The sequence below is a fragment of the Megalopta genalis genome, chromosome 4 (genome assembly GCF_051020955.1).
Source record: "Megalopta genalis isolate 19385.01 chromosome 4, iyMegGena1_principal, whole genome shotgun sequence".
Taxonomy (NCBI): domain Eukaryota; kingdom Metazoa; phylum Arthropoda; class Insecta; order Hymenoptera; family Halictidae; genus Megalopta; species Megalopta genalis.
Genome location: NC_135016.1, coordinates 7,217,725 through 7,229,837, shown reverse-complemented (window position 1 = coordinate 7,229,837; position 12,113 = coordinate 7,217,725). Strand labels below are relative to the sequence as shown.

The 12,113-nt window shown below is 46.3% G+C and overlaps 1 protein-coding gene across 2 annotated transcripts in view; it reads left to right on the top strand.

Annotated features, from left to right (window-relative positions):
* Positions 1-4,798: 4,798 nt before the first annotated feature.
* LOC117223695 (uncharacterized) overlaps positions 4,799-12,113 on the top strand; it is a 32,904-nt gene continuing 25,589 nt past the window's right edge. For both annotated transcript variants that reach the window (XM_033476113.2, XM_033476112.2), the window contains exon 1: positions 4,799-5,020. The gene's annotated coding sequence lies outside the window, so the exon portion shown is untranslated. The remainder of the gene's footprint in view (positions 5,021-12,113) is intronic.

Here is a 12,113-nt window from a genome sequence, read left to right as displayed (position 1 = left end):
TCCTTGCGGCGGATTTGTTGGGGCAACGGTGCCGCGATCGTTTTGCGGCGATCGCGGTGACCGTAGGATTCCGTCGCGAGGCACTTATGGTCCTCGCTTGGGGGACTTTCGACGAGAAACTTGATCCAGGATCGGCCACGAGGTGTCGGACGAATGTGTTCGAATGTGATGAGATCCCTTTTTTATCTGGAATTTTGTCTTCCGACGGTTCTAGCGAAATTGGAGAGCTCGAATGCTTCGTTAACACTAAACGTAACCAACGCTTAAGTAGTAAAGTTACTTAAAAGTAACTAACGCTTTTGTAACAATGAAAAGATTGTGTTTATTTAGACCATTTTTCACTTGGTTTCTACTTAATGCTGCGATTAAAATATTACCTCCGTTATTTCAGCAAAGCCTAAGAGTGTTGACAAAAATAATTTATACCATACGATTTGAATTTTCAATCTAAATTTGATGAAATAATGTACATTAATTATATATCCAAAATTTTTGAGTCTGTTGCGGTGACAAAGTAAACACAGTAAATCTACCTCGAGCTCGAGAAGTGACTTTCGGAACGTGGATTTTGCAGCGGGAACTGTTTTCTGGAATTTTATCGAGAAAAGGGTATTATTATTACTCTTCCGGTACTTGGTAAGGTAAATTAAAAAGGTATTTAACGTGCGCGTAATGGAGCACGTCTTACACAGGACGTGGCCGACTGCAGGTATTTTTTTCTCTTCTCAAGAAATGCAATTAAGGTTCCTTAAAATTCAACGGGTCGAACAAGAGAAAAAGAAGAAGAAAAGAAAAAAGAAAAAGAGAGAGAGGGACGCTTACGCTTTCGATGGGACGAGCGAAACATCGCAATTCTTGGGAGCAATTCAGCAGAAATATTCACGTGATCGTACGTGTACGAGTGGGCGTTAGTCCCGATTAATTTACTGTAGTCGCGGCGAACAAATTCCGTCGGGGAGGCGGTTTCGCAATTATAAAATTTAATGAGCTTCGCGTGTTCGCGAGAATTCAATCGCTTCGCGGCGCAACGGTTCTGCTTTTAAAGGGAGAGAAACAAAAATGAGAAAACTGTGCTTGAAAACAATTTGCTAATTGCGTTGTACTGCGCGGAAAAACTAATGGTCTTTTTACGGGCTGGGTCGAGAAATAGTTAATATGCACGCGCTATCATTGCGAAACCGTGGGAGACGGCCGGATAAAACTTTCTCGTAATATTCGGACGCGTTTAATATTAATTTAACGAATCGTTCCTCGAAACGAAAAATATCGAATGATATTTGCTAATAACTCTCTTCGTTCGCGATGGAATCGTGTTCGAAATACGGTGCAGTACAAATAATATTTGATTGGACTTGGTTCACAGGTCTGTTCATTAATTGCAGTTTCCACTTGCTGCGAACACGGAACCGGTTGCTGTGTAAGTTTCCACAATTGATTTTCCTGCAATTGAAGCAACAACGGTTGCGCTCATTTTTTAATATCAAATATCACCGTGGAAATGGTAGGAATGGCGATTTTGCGATCTAGATATATATATTTTGCTTCGATTGTCGATTACAAAACATTCTGTGGAAGGATGTAATGTTTTTAACACAACTTTGCACCTAAAATAAAATATCCATGGCATGCTATTAAATACCCTGTTGAAGAATACAAAGTTTCTAAATCGTCAAAAATAAGAATTGATGGAAAATGATGGGTCACTAAAAATGAAACATCTTGTAAAAGAATACTAAGCTTCTAAAATTGTCAAAAAACAAGGATTGATGGAAAATGCGATCCAAGGTAGTTCAATTTGTCTGCGGACTTATATTGTACCGAAAATGAAATATCCATAGCATGGGCCGCTGAAAATGAGACATCCTGTAAAAAACTACAGAGCTTCTAAAATTGTCAAAAAATATGAATCGATGGAAAACGCGATCCAAGGTAATTCAATTTGTCTGCGGACTTACATCGTACCGAAAATAAAATATCCATAGCATTGGCCGCTAAAAATGAGACATCCTGTAAAAAACTACAAAGCTTCTAAAATTGTCAAAAAATATGAATCGATGGAAAACGCGATCCAAGGTAATTCAACTTGTCTAGAGACTTACATTGTGTGAAAACTAAAATATCCACGACCACTAAAGCTGAAACACCCTGATTTTCATCTTCGGAAAAATTTGACCCAGAGACGGTTTGTTTTACTGCAGACGTAATTTACGACTGAAATTAAATATCCATGGCGCGGGTCGCAAAAAGCAAAACAAGCTCCGAATCGCAGAGAAATGAAACGGCCTGCGGAACGACAGGGAGTTTTAGAAATCCGAAAGCAACGGGGTCATGGAAAACATGACGGAGGGAAAATCGATTCTATCCTGAAACATACGCGGCGTTTAAAAGGGAGAACGCTTAGCGTGGATCGTTAAGAATGGAACGCCGGCGTGGCAGCGGGGAAATTTTGAATTGCGAGGATAAAATAAGGAGGTCGGGGCTGTGTGATCTAGGGAACAGTTATTGGCCGGGGGCGATAAATCACGGGGGCTACGGGGCAAAAATGAAACCCGGCCGCGATCGCGGGAATATTCCAGGGTAACGCATAACCGACATACGTCCGCGATGAAATATGGGAGAGACTATTAGCGTGGCTCGCGAGTCTGCTCCCGAAGGCGAGTCCAGATGAGATTCCGGCCGGTGTCCCGCGGAACTGGTCTTCGCCGGGGAAATTGAAGGGGACATTCTTGGCCGCCCTTTCGCGTAACCGCGATCCGGAGATAGTGGCCGGGCCACAAAGGCCGGCCGCGATGGTAAACGTAATATTTTCGGGATTTATTTTCCAATTTCGCCCGGCGGCGTGCACAAAGCGGCGCGGTGCCCGGCCAGAAATTGAACTTCGGCCGCGGACAAACAATGGGCACCATGATAATGCAAACATCGCGCGGAAGGCTCGATCCGCTTCACGATCGAACTCGCAGCAGGACGCAGGCCGAAGGAAACGTTCCTCGAGAGCGCCGAGAAGGCTGCGTCACGCCGCGAGAGCGGATTTAATTGAAATCGGAATTAATCCGGTCGTGGGAGGGGGGGCGTTACGTGTTCCCGGTTATTAAAGACTGTTAGCTTCATCGATTGACAGGCCTCCGAGGAAATTGGCGCGAGCTAATTGCGCGAACGGCGGGGAACTGCAACGATTTCAGGAATCGAATCAACAATCGATGCCGGCCGATCCTTGGGTAAAAGCGACGGCTAAAACACCGCCGGATCCGTGTACTCTGCGCGAATCAACCGGTAACAAGATCCCGATCGTTGCGTCCATATCGCCGATTACGGACATTCAATCACGAGAAATATGGAAATCGTTGCTCAGCCGGGGGGATTACTGATCCGCCGCCGTGATCCGGAAACAGCATCCTCTCGATGGAAAAATCTTCGGGCTGTTCCCCGATCGCCGTTACAGCCCTCTGGATGAATAATTCACCGGAAAACGCAATCTAATACAGATTTCACGGCGATGCCTTGGTAATCTTCGACTTCTCGCGAATTTTAAGACGAACAAACTCCCGATCGATGTATAAATGATCGCGGCCGCGCGCAAATCGGGAGCGCCCATAGACCTCACCCTCTAAAGTAGCCTTTCTATATTCAGCTCCGGTGAATTATAAATTAAAAATCGCGCCCCGGTTCGACAAATATGCCGGGAGAAAAGTTGTCGGCAACGTGGAAAACGTGCCGCGTCTCATTGAATTTATGAACGATTATTAATTGCTGCTAAAATGAGTTCGGAGACGACCTGGAAGAGTCACTCGACAAGCGTGATCTGCGTCGTCGCAGAAAATTCGAGAAGTATCTGCTGAATCTAGGTGACACCTTTGAAATCGACGTGGGGACTTCAATTTTGAAGATTCGCTCGAGATAAGCGATCTGCGTGGCTCTGAAAAATTACGAAAAAATGAACTACCGACTGTAGGCAATCCTTTCCACTGCCATGTTGTTTATAACTATGTCGATCAGCGCTTCTTCGTCTTTAATCATTTATCTGATAGAATGTGACAATTTTTGTTTATTGGACGTTTTCATTTACTTTCCTTCTTAGATTTTGATAACAAAAGAATCAAATTTTTGTATCTATTTAGAATAAATGAATAACGTTCAGATTTAGCAAAATATGCGATCTGCGTGGCCCAGATAAATTGAAACGTTAAAAAACCACTGAATACAGGTAACGCTTTTAAAATCGACATGGAAGAGTCATTTTCAGAGAGTCTGCGTAGCCTAAAAATATTTTTTAATTAAAAAGATTACTTATCGAAGTCGTTGCCTTCGAAATCGAAGTGGAGAAGTAATTTCCAAAGAGTCGCCAAAAATATACGAGCCTCGCGTTCCAGAAAATTAAAAAAAAAAACGCGCCCTCGAAATCGATGCGGAAAAAAGGTAATCTCCGCGGGGATTCCAAAAGAAATTCTGAAAAATTCTTGGCGGTAGTTGAAGCCTCGAGAAGATCGGGGCAAGAGAGAGTTTTTAATTTCGCAAAGGCCGCCGAAGAATCGCTGCAGCAATAAACGGGATCGCGAAGAGCTCTCGAAACTTAATTCTTCGGGGATTGAACGAGGTCTTGAACGAGGGTCTTGAATGAGGGGTTGATCGAAGGGGTGAACTCTCGAGCCGGGTCGAGAAGTTGGACAGTGTAAAGAAGAAAGGGCAGAGGGGACTGCGAATTTTGACCGCTGCGAGCGCATATGATAGTCGTCGAATTCACCACGTAGCTGCGCTACCGTCGACCTAATAATGGGGTGAGTCGGGGACGAAACGGGGATGATTCGGGCAGTAGCATGCCGCCCTTCGTGCCGTGAACGTCGTGGAACGCGGTCCGAACGTGAACGAGAGGTCTACGGTGTCGTTCCCTCGAGTGTCAGCTGAACCAACCCCTTGTCAACCCCTAACAGAGTCGAATAAGAAGAGTCAGCCGCGACGATAGGCCATAAGAGAGAGAGAGAGAGAGAGAGAGAGAGAGAGAGAGAGAGAGAGAGAGAGAGCACAGGTGAGGGAGAATTATTTTTATCCGATCTTTGAGCGGCCGACAACTCCGGAGGAAACGTTAACGATGAAACGTGGCCGGAATGCATTAACGCTGACGTTAATTGCACATGGGCTTGCTCTTAAGGGTAATTAGACAGTGACGGAGGGCGTGACAAAGCACCGCGTGCAATTTCTCCGGTAATATCGCTGAGCGCCGCGCAAACGTTCATCCCGATTTCGAATCGCCGAGCGCGACGACCGCCTCCGCCCCCGTGGATCCAAGGAACCCCATAGATCCGTCTTCAGAGGCGGGAACTTCTTTTCCGTTCGAATTCCCACGCGACACCGCCACGCAACCGCCTCCGATTCCCGTGGACCGCCGCGCCGGATCCGAGCCCATTGTCTCTCCCCGAACCTCGAATAGCTCGCTAATTAAACAGCCCCCGGCGTTCCCGCGGAACAAGCCCGCGGATTTTCGCGGGACACGGTCGGCAAATTATTCAGCACCACCTTCGACGGCGCCGCACCGTTACGTTTCACGTGCTCGTGCTTCGCCCGCTGAAATAACAAGGAAAGCTTTGCTCGCTTCGCGGTCTCCGTTTTCGAGCACCGCGTTAAAAAAAAAAGAACGTGCCGCGGCTCTTAATTTTCACCATCGCGTACTTCTCTGCACAGCTGCAATTAGGGAATCGCGTTGCACAGCGACTCTTGTTTCGCGGGAATTGTTACGCGAGAACTCGTAACGAAGCATTAATTTACCAGCTAACGCCGGACGCTAAATACACCCAATTCTGCGTTTTGGGCGGTACCTTTTTTTATCCGGTTCTTTTGGTTCAACGCGAGCCAGAGAAACAAAATTCAATTCCATTTTTACACGATTTCGTGCGATGCGGCACGGTCGGGACAGTTATTCCATCGAAATCTTGAGGATAATTATTTCTATTAACAGTAATTCTCTAATTTGATTTAGGACAATACATGTGTACGTACAATGATTATGTCAACGATCGTTGGACCGTCAAACCAACAAATCTGCTCTTTGTAGTTTTAATCAACACATATTTAGTCGAGAGACGTATCACACTTTCGAGTGTGATATTGTGTTTGTACGTATGTAAAAATGTACAACAAAAAAGCGAGGATGTTAAGAAACTAATGAGATAGATAGTCGAAACTCTGAATTCAGTTTCTTGTCCGATTCCCTTTATCTTAGCCGTTTTTTTACAGGTTTTAAGAACATGGAGCCAAGCCCCCGTTTTTCCATGTATGCATACGATATCGTTCTTCGCACGCTGTCTTCTTTTTCACACAGTCTCCTTTTTTTGCAAGGTATTTTCTGGAAGGCGTCCACCGTGTAAAAACAGAATCAGGTGTGCACGTATTACTGTGGGGAAATCATTAACGAAGGAGAGGGTCTAATCAGCTGCGAAATAAATCACCGCAGTAGGGGTTAAGCAACCGGGGCTCTCTCGCGTGCCGGACAGGCCCTTCGCTCGGGCAGATCGATTACACTCGAGGAAAAAAAAATCATTAAACCTGAAGGTGATTATCGCGTGACCCGACGCCGGCTCGGGTTCACTTTCTATTCCGCCGATCGCGTTCGCGCGCGCGCTGGTCCGCGCGGTGACTTATCGGTGCCTCTGTCCGACCCGTGATAAATGATTCGGTTAATTCGCCTGTCCCTTTAATTTTGTTTCGCCGGCTGCGCGGCCTGACGAGCGCACGCGGTGTCAGGCGTTCCTACGCGGAACGAAATGAAAAAAGCGAGGCACAGAAAACCGACCGGTTTTTCCGGGCGCGTCCGTCGCGTATCCGGCGATATCCGCGCATCAAAGACCAATTGAACGCCGGCACGGAATCCGAATCCGCCCTTTCGATATCTAGGTTAATAACCGCTGCTTGAACAAGCGGCCCGGACTTATCTCGCTCATTATTAATCACCCAGAATCCTGCGACATCGCTTCCTTCTTTTTTCCTGCCGGGTGAAGAACGAGCTCGCGCCGGACCCGGCGCTGGCTTATCGGGATCGAATTAATTCCGCGCGGCTGAATCGGTTTGTTGCATAATTAAATTACTCGGATGCTTAAGGTTTTAGGTGTATCGTCGGTCGGCTATTGTTTCAGCTTACAATCGGGACCGGGATGAATGCGAACGGAACGCCGCAGAAAGCGCGGAACGACGGTGGCGCATCGTGCACGATGAAAATAGCGGCTTAACGAACGAAAGGATATTCTAAATTCTCCGTTGATTCGCCGAAATAGATTGACCCCGCGGAGTCGCAGCGGCGAGGACGCGAGGACGCCGTTTGAATCTCGAGCGGATTTTTTCTAACAATCAGATTAATTAATCGATGATGACCCAGTTCGGTCGGCCTCTTAATCCGGCATTTTCGTTACATTAAACTGCGGCTTTCCTTCGAGGTCCGCGAACAGGCGGGGGCGGGGAATGCTTGTTGAAAACTGTTCCCAAGGCACGGCCGGAATCACACCCTCGCTTATTGGAAGTTTCAATCGATAATCGAAGTGCGGGACATTTTTGTATACGCGATATATGACTGTGCCAATATCAGAGTTCGCCGAATGGGTCGTATATATATATATATAGAGAGAGAGAGAGACGCTCGTGTATGTGTGTGTATGCAGAAGCGAAGAGAGACGGGTATATGTGTCTCCGGGAAGTCCTGCTGGAATTATCGGCGAGACGCTGGAATTATCGTGCGCTCACGGTTTCTCCGTCGAGGAGCTGGCTCGCGTGGATAAAAGGCAGGGCAAAGGCTGCCAATTAATTGCGTATGGAAGCCGGAAATTATCAGCTTTCTCGATGCACGGCTCCGTGACTGGCGAAGTGCCATTCTCCCATTAAACTCCCGCATCGAGGGCGCTCGCGAGCTTTCGGAATACCGAATTCTCCGGCTCGCTATAGTCGCGAACGCGCGATCACGAAACGAGCATCGAAAGCGTCCCGCGCCGCGCGAGAGATCGCCCAGCACTTTTCTTCCCGCGAATCGATGCGGAAGAGCTCTAATCCCTGATAAAACACAGGCTCCTACGAGAATAATGCACTATCCTCCATTACCGGGCGCATCGAACCGGATCCCAAGCGGATCCCGCTTCAATTAAGGGCGCAAACGTTCGAGCCGGTTTTAATTTTCTCCCCGGCGAAAATATCCGTTCGCTCGTCGGCCCGTCTGATTTTTAAAACGTATCTCCGGGTGAGCGGGCCGTCAGGAGCGCCGGCGAAATGTAACGTGCAGCAACAGAGGACGGGCTAAGTAGAATAGGACGCTAAAGGTCAGACAGCTTTGGATATTGCAGCTATCGAATGCTAATTTTAGTCGTGCTAATAAGTGGGCTGAGTACAAGGTAATACCGTTACGTACCTCTGTTAGGAGCATTTTTACTTTCACATATTATTGGCTCGGTGGATACAAATGCTAATGGTCGGACATCCCATGAATTTTCAGTCTGTTCGGAGAACGTATTCGATGAATTTTTATTTAACTAATTTAGTGTACGAACGAATGGATCTCGTCCCCGAACTTTCGATTGCAGCATTTTTGTTGGAATGCGCGCTGCATACAGTGGAAACAGACGCAGAAAATCCTGCATAGTTCAGAGTATATTGTAAACTTCATTTTGTCGAACTGAACTGAGGCGTTAATTTGAGATACGCTCTTCAAACTTCTATCTCGTCTCTTCGTCTAAGTAGAAACAGACGCGGCTGGTCAGACGTGCCAGAAAATCCTGGTCAGTTCATAGTATATATTGTAAACTTCATTTTGTCGAACTGCACTCAGACGTTAATTTGAGATATGCTCTTCAAATTTCTATCTCGTCTCTTCGTCTAAGTAGAAACAGACGCGGCTGGTCAGACGTGCCAGAAAGTCCTGGACAGTTCATAGTATATATTGTAAACTTCATTTTGTCGAACTGAATTCAAGCGTTAATTTGAGATATGCTCTTCAAACTTCTATCCGGCCTCTCGGTCTGAGTAGAAACAGACGCGACTGGTCAGACGTACCAGAAAATCGTCGGCAGTTCAGAGCGCACTGTAAGTCTCACTTTGTTGAATTAACTTCAAGCGTTAACTTCAGATATCGTCTGCCAACTTTAATTTGGTCTTTCCGGCTAAGTGAAGACAGACGTGACTGGTCAGACAATCCAGAAGATTGTAGAGTACACTGTCAGTTTCATTTCATCGAATTAATTTAAAGCATTAACTTGAGATATCGTCTTCGAACTTCTATAGGACCTTCCTGCGTCTAAGTAGAAATAGACGTGACTGGTCAGCCGATCCAGAAAACCGTAGACAATGCAGAGTAAATCGTCAATTTCATTTCATCGAATTTATAATTCCAAGCATTGAGTTAAGATATTATCTCCTACATTCATTTAGTCTTTCCCTTTAAGTAGAACCAGACGAGACTACTCGGACGCTCCGGAGAATTGTAAGCAGTTCAGAGTACATTTTAAGCCTCCTTTCGTCGAATTAATTTGCCGCGAATTAATTCGAGAAATCGTCTCCAAAATTACTTACAGTTTGTCTTCCCCCTTTAAGTAGAACTAGAACAGACCGGTCAGACGTTCCATAACATTGTAGACAGTCTAACGTAGATTTGCAAGCGCCATTTTGTCCAGTTACTGCGGACTTCGCAATGAGCTGTCGCCTCCAAACTCGTATTTATTAGTTCACCCTTTCACGCCCAAGTAGAAGCACAGGCGCGTCTGGTCAGCCGAGCCAGGAAATTCCGTACACACCGTGCGATGCGTCGAACATAGTGATTTCGCCGGATTAATTACACGCCTCCGCCACGCCTGTTAGGATTACCGTGCACGTTCGACAGGGTTTGCGTTCCCGAGCGTGTCCCCCGGATAGGACACGAAGAAAGCGGAAGGTCCATTGTAGTCGGCGACGAAACGGAATTTCCAGGTGGCCCAGCAACAAAGGATGCGTTCCCTTTTATTCGCCGGCTGGGTGGAAGCAACGGTGACGTCAGCCGGTTATATTTTTCACTTGGACAGCGTCGAATTGCCGCGGGTGTCCGCGGGCACATTGTTGCCGGCAGCCTCGAAGAATAAGAACGAATTGACGGCTCATCGGCGTGACACGGGTCACGGTTTATTTTCAGCACGAGCGGGACGGCTTTGTACGGGATCCGTAAAGCTCCGCCGGCTTGTTGATGACGGCGTCAAAGAAGCTGCGATCGCGATCTCCTGGAATACTTAATCGGCCTGAAACGTCAATCGCGGTTCGCCGGGAACTTCCGATTACCGGAGACACCGACATTCTACGATTCTGCTACTTCGTATCGACCTCGAAACGCGAAGCCGGGCAAACACGATCGCTTGCGCAAACTTTGACACGAGCTGAATAGTCATTGTCTTCCTAAGAAAAATGTGACCTAAACTGGTGCCTCGCGTGCGGAACTTTCGATCTCTGCTTTGAAGAGTTCTACTTAGCGACTGCAAAAACGTTCTACAGAATTCACGTCGATTTGGAATGAAGACAAAGACAAGATAACTTCTGCGAAATTTTATGGATTTTATACAGATTGCTGCGATCAATTATTTACGTGTGTGAAAATTGTTCTCTGTGCACTTTCGAGAGTTACCCAGTTGCATCATTATTGCACAAATATTCTGCACAATTTACGCGAATATGGGACAAGGACGGAGACACAATAATTTGTGCGAATATTTACACGGATCGAATTCAATTGTCTACATCGATGTTTCACGCGTAAAAGCCTTCGCGTACTACTTCGAGAGTTACGCAGCTCCGTCACGAATGCACCAAGATTTTGCACAATTCATTTACAGCGCCTGTACAGTTTCTAAAACGCGTGAGAACGTTCCCATTAACGATCGGTAGCGACGTTTCTCTACTCGTACGAATCTCTAATCGAATAAGCAGATCTCTCCGTTCGCTGGAGAGTGCTAAAACTCCAATCAAAAACGTGCAAACGCGAAATTCGAGGAAGATCGGAGATCCCCTTAAGTCGTATCGGAACGAATCTGTCGGGAACGAAGTTCGCGTGAGCCGGGGGACCCCAACGAAACGATCCATAAACGTGAAAGTAAACACGGGTGATAAGCAGCCGTTGCGTGCCGCGTCAAAAAACTGTCGAGCTCCGAGGGTGGAGGAACTGGTTGATCAGTGGCTGTCGAGATAGAGGGAAAGAACTCGTTCTGAACGACGTGGAACATGAGAGAAAACGCGGATCGAGAAACGAACGCGTAAGGGGACGGATGGCCTGCATCCTGCGGCGTCGTTGCACGTTCTGTTTATTTTTAGCCTGCCCCGGAAATGTTGTAGCGTGCGTGCACACAGGTCGACGGAACGCCGGGAGAAAAACAGTGGCGTGCTGGAAATAAAATGAATCGACGAGGAGGGTTTGTCGCATAAAGCACGCTGGCCGCCCGATGACTTTTGTCGTCTCGATGTTTTCGTGTCGCGAGGGGAGATACGGTCGGGGATGGTCTGCGCGATTATCATCGACGAGGTGCAACGATCCGACGCACGGTGGCCTGGGAATTCTGTTCCGTGGCTTAAGTTATTTCAACGTTGTTTCAAGGTTTAAAGTTATAGCACAGTGGGTTCGTTGAATTCGGCTCGATGTTCGGGCTGAAAAATGCTTTCGACACGGATAAACTTGACATTTGGTAAATCGATTACTAGATTGCGGATTTTCATGGAAAATTGAAATTGTATGCATTAATTCTAGAAAGCAGAAGTTCAATAAAAATGTATTTCTTCTTTCTATAGTTTTAACCCTTTGCACTTGAGTGGTGTCACGAGACACCGCTAAAATTGTTAGATCACGTTCCAACATGATTTTTATATTATTAAAGTTTCGATTTCAAAGATTATTAAAAGCGTAGCTGTTGTCTAAGTGGCAAGACTCAATTTCATATGCACAAAATGCATTTTGTTGCATAAAATGGAAACACTGTAAGTCAGAAAAATTATTTTAGATTTGCAGTTAAAATGGCTTCGAGTGCAAAGAGTTAATAGTCTTCCAATGTCTTCACAGTTTTGCATTTCGTATTGCCACTTTACGTGCCTCACTGATTCTCTGTCATTCAAAGTCAGCTATGTTTTTGTTCTGTTACTGT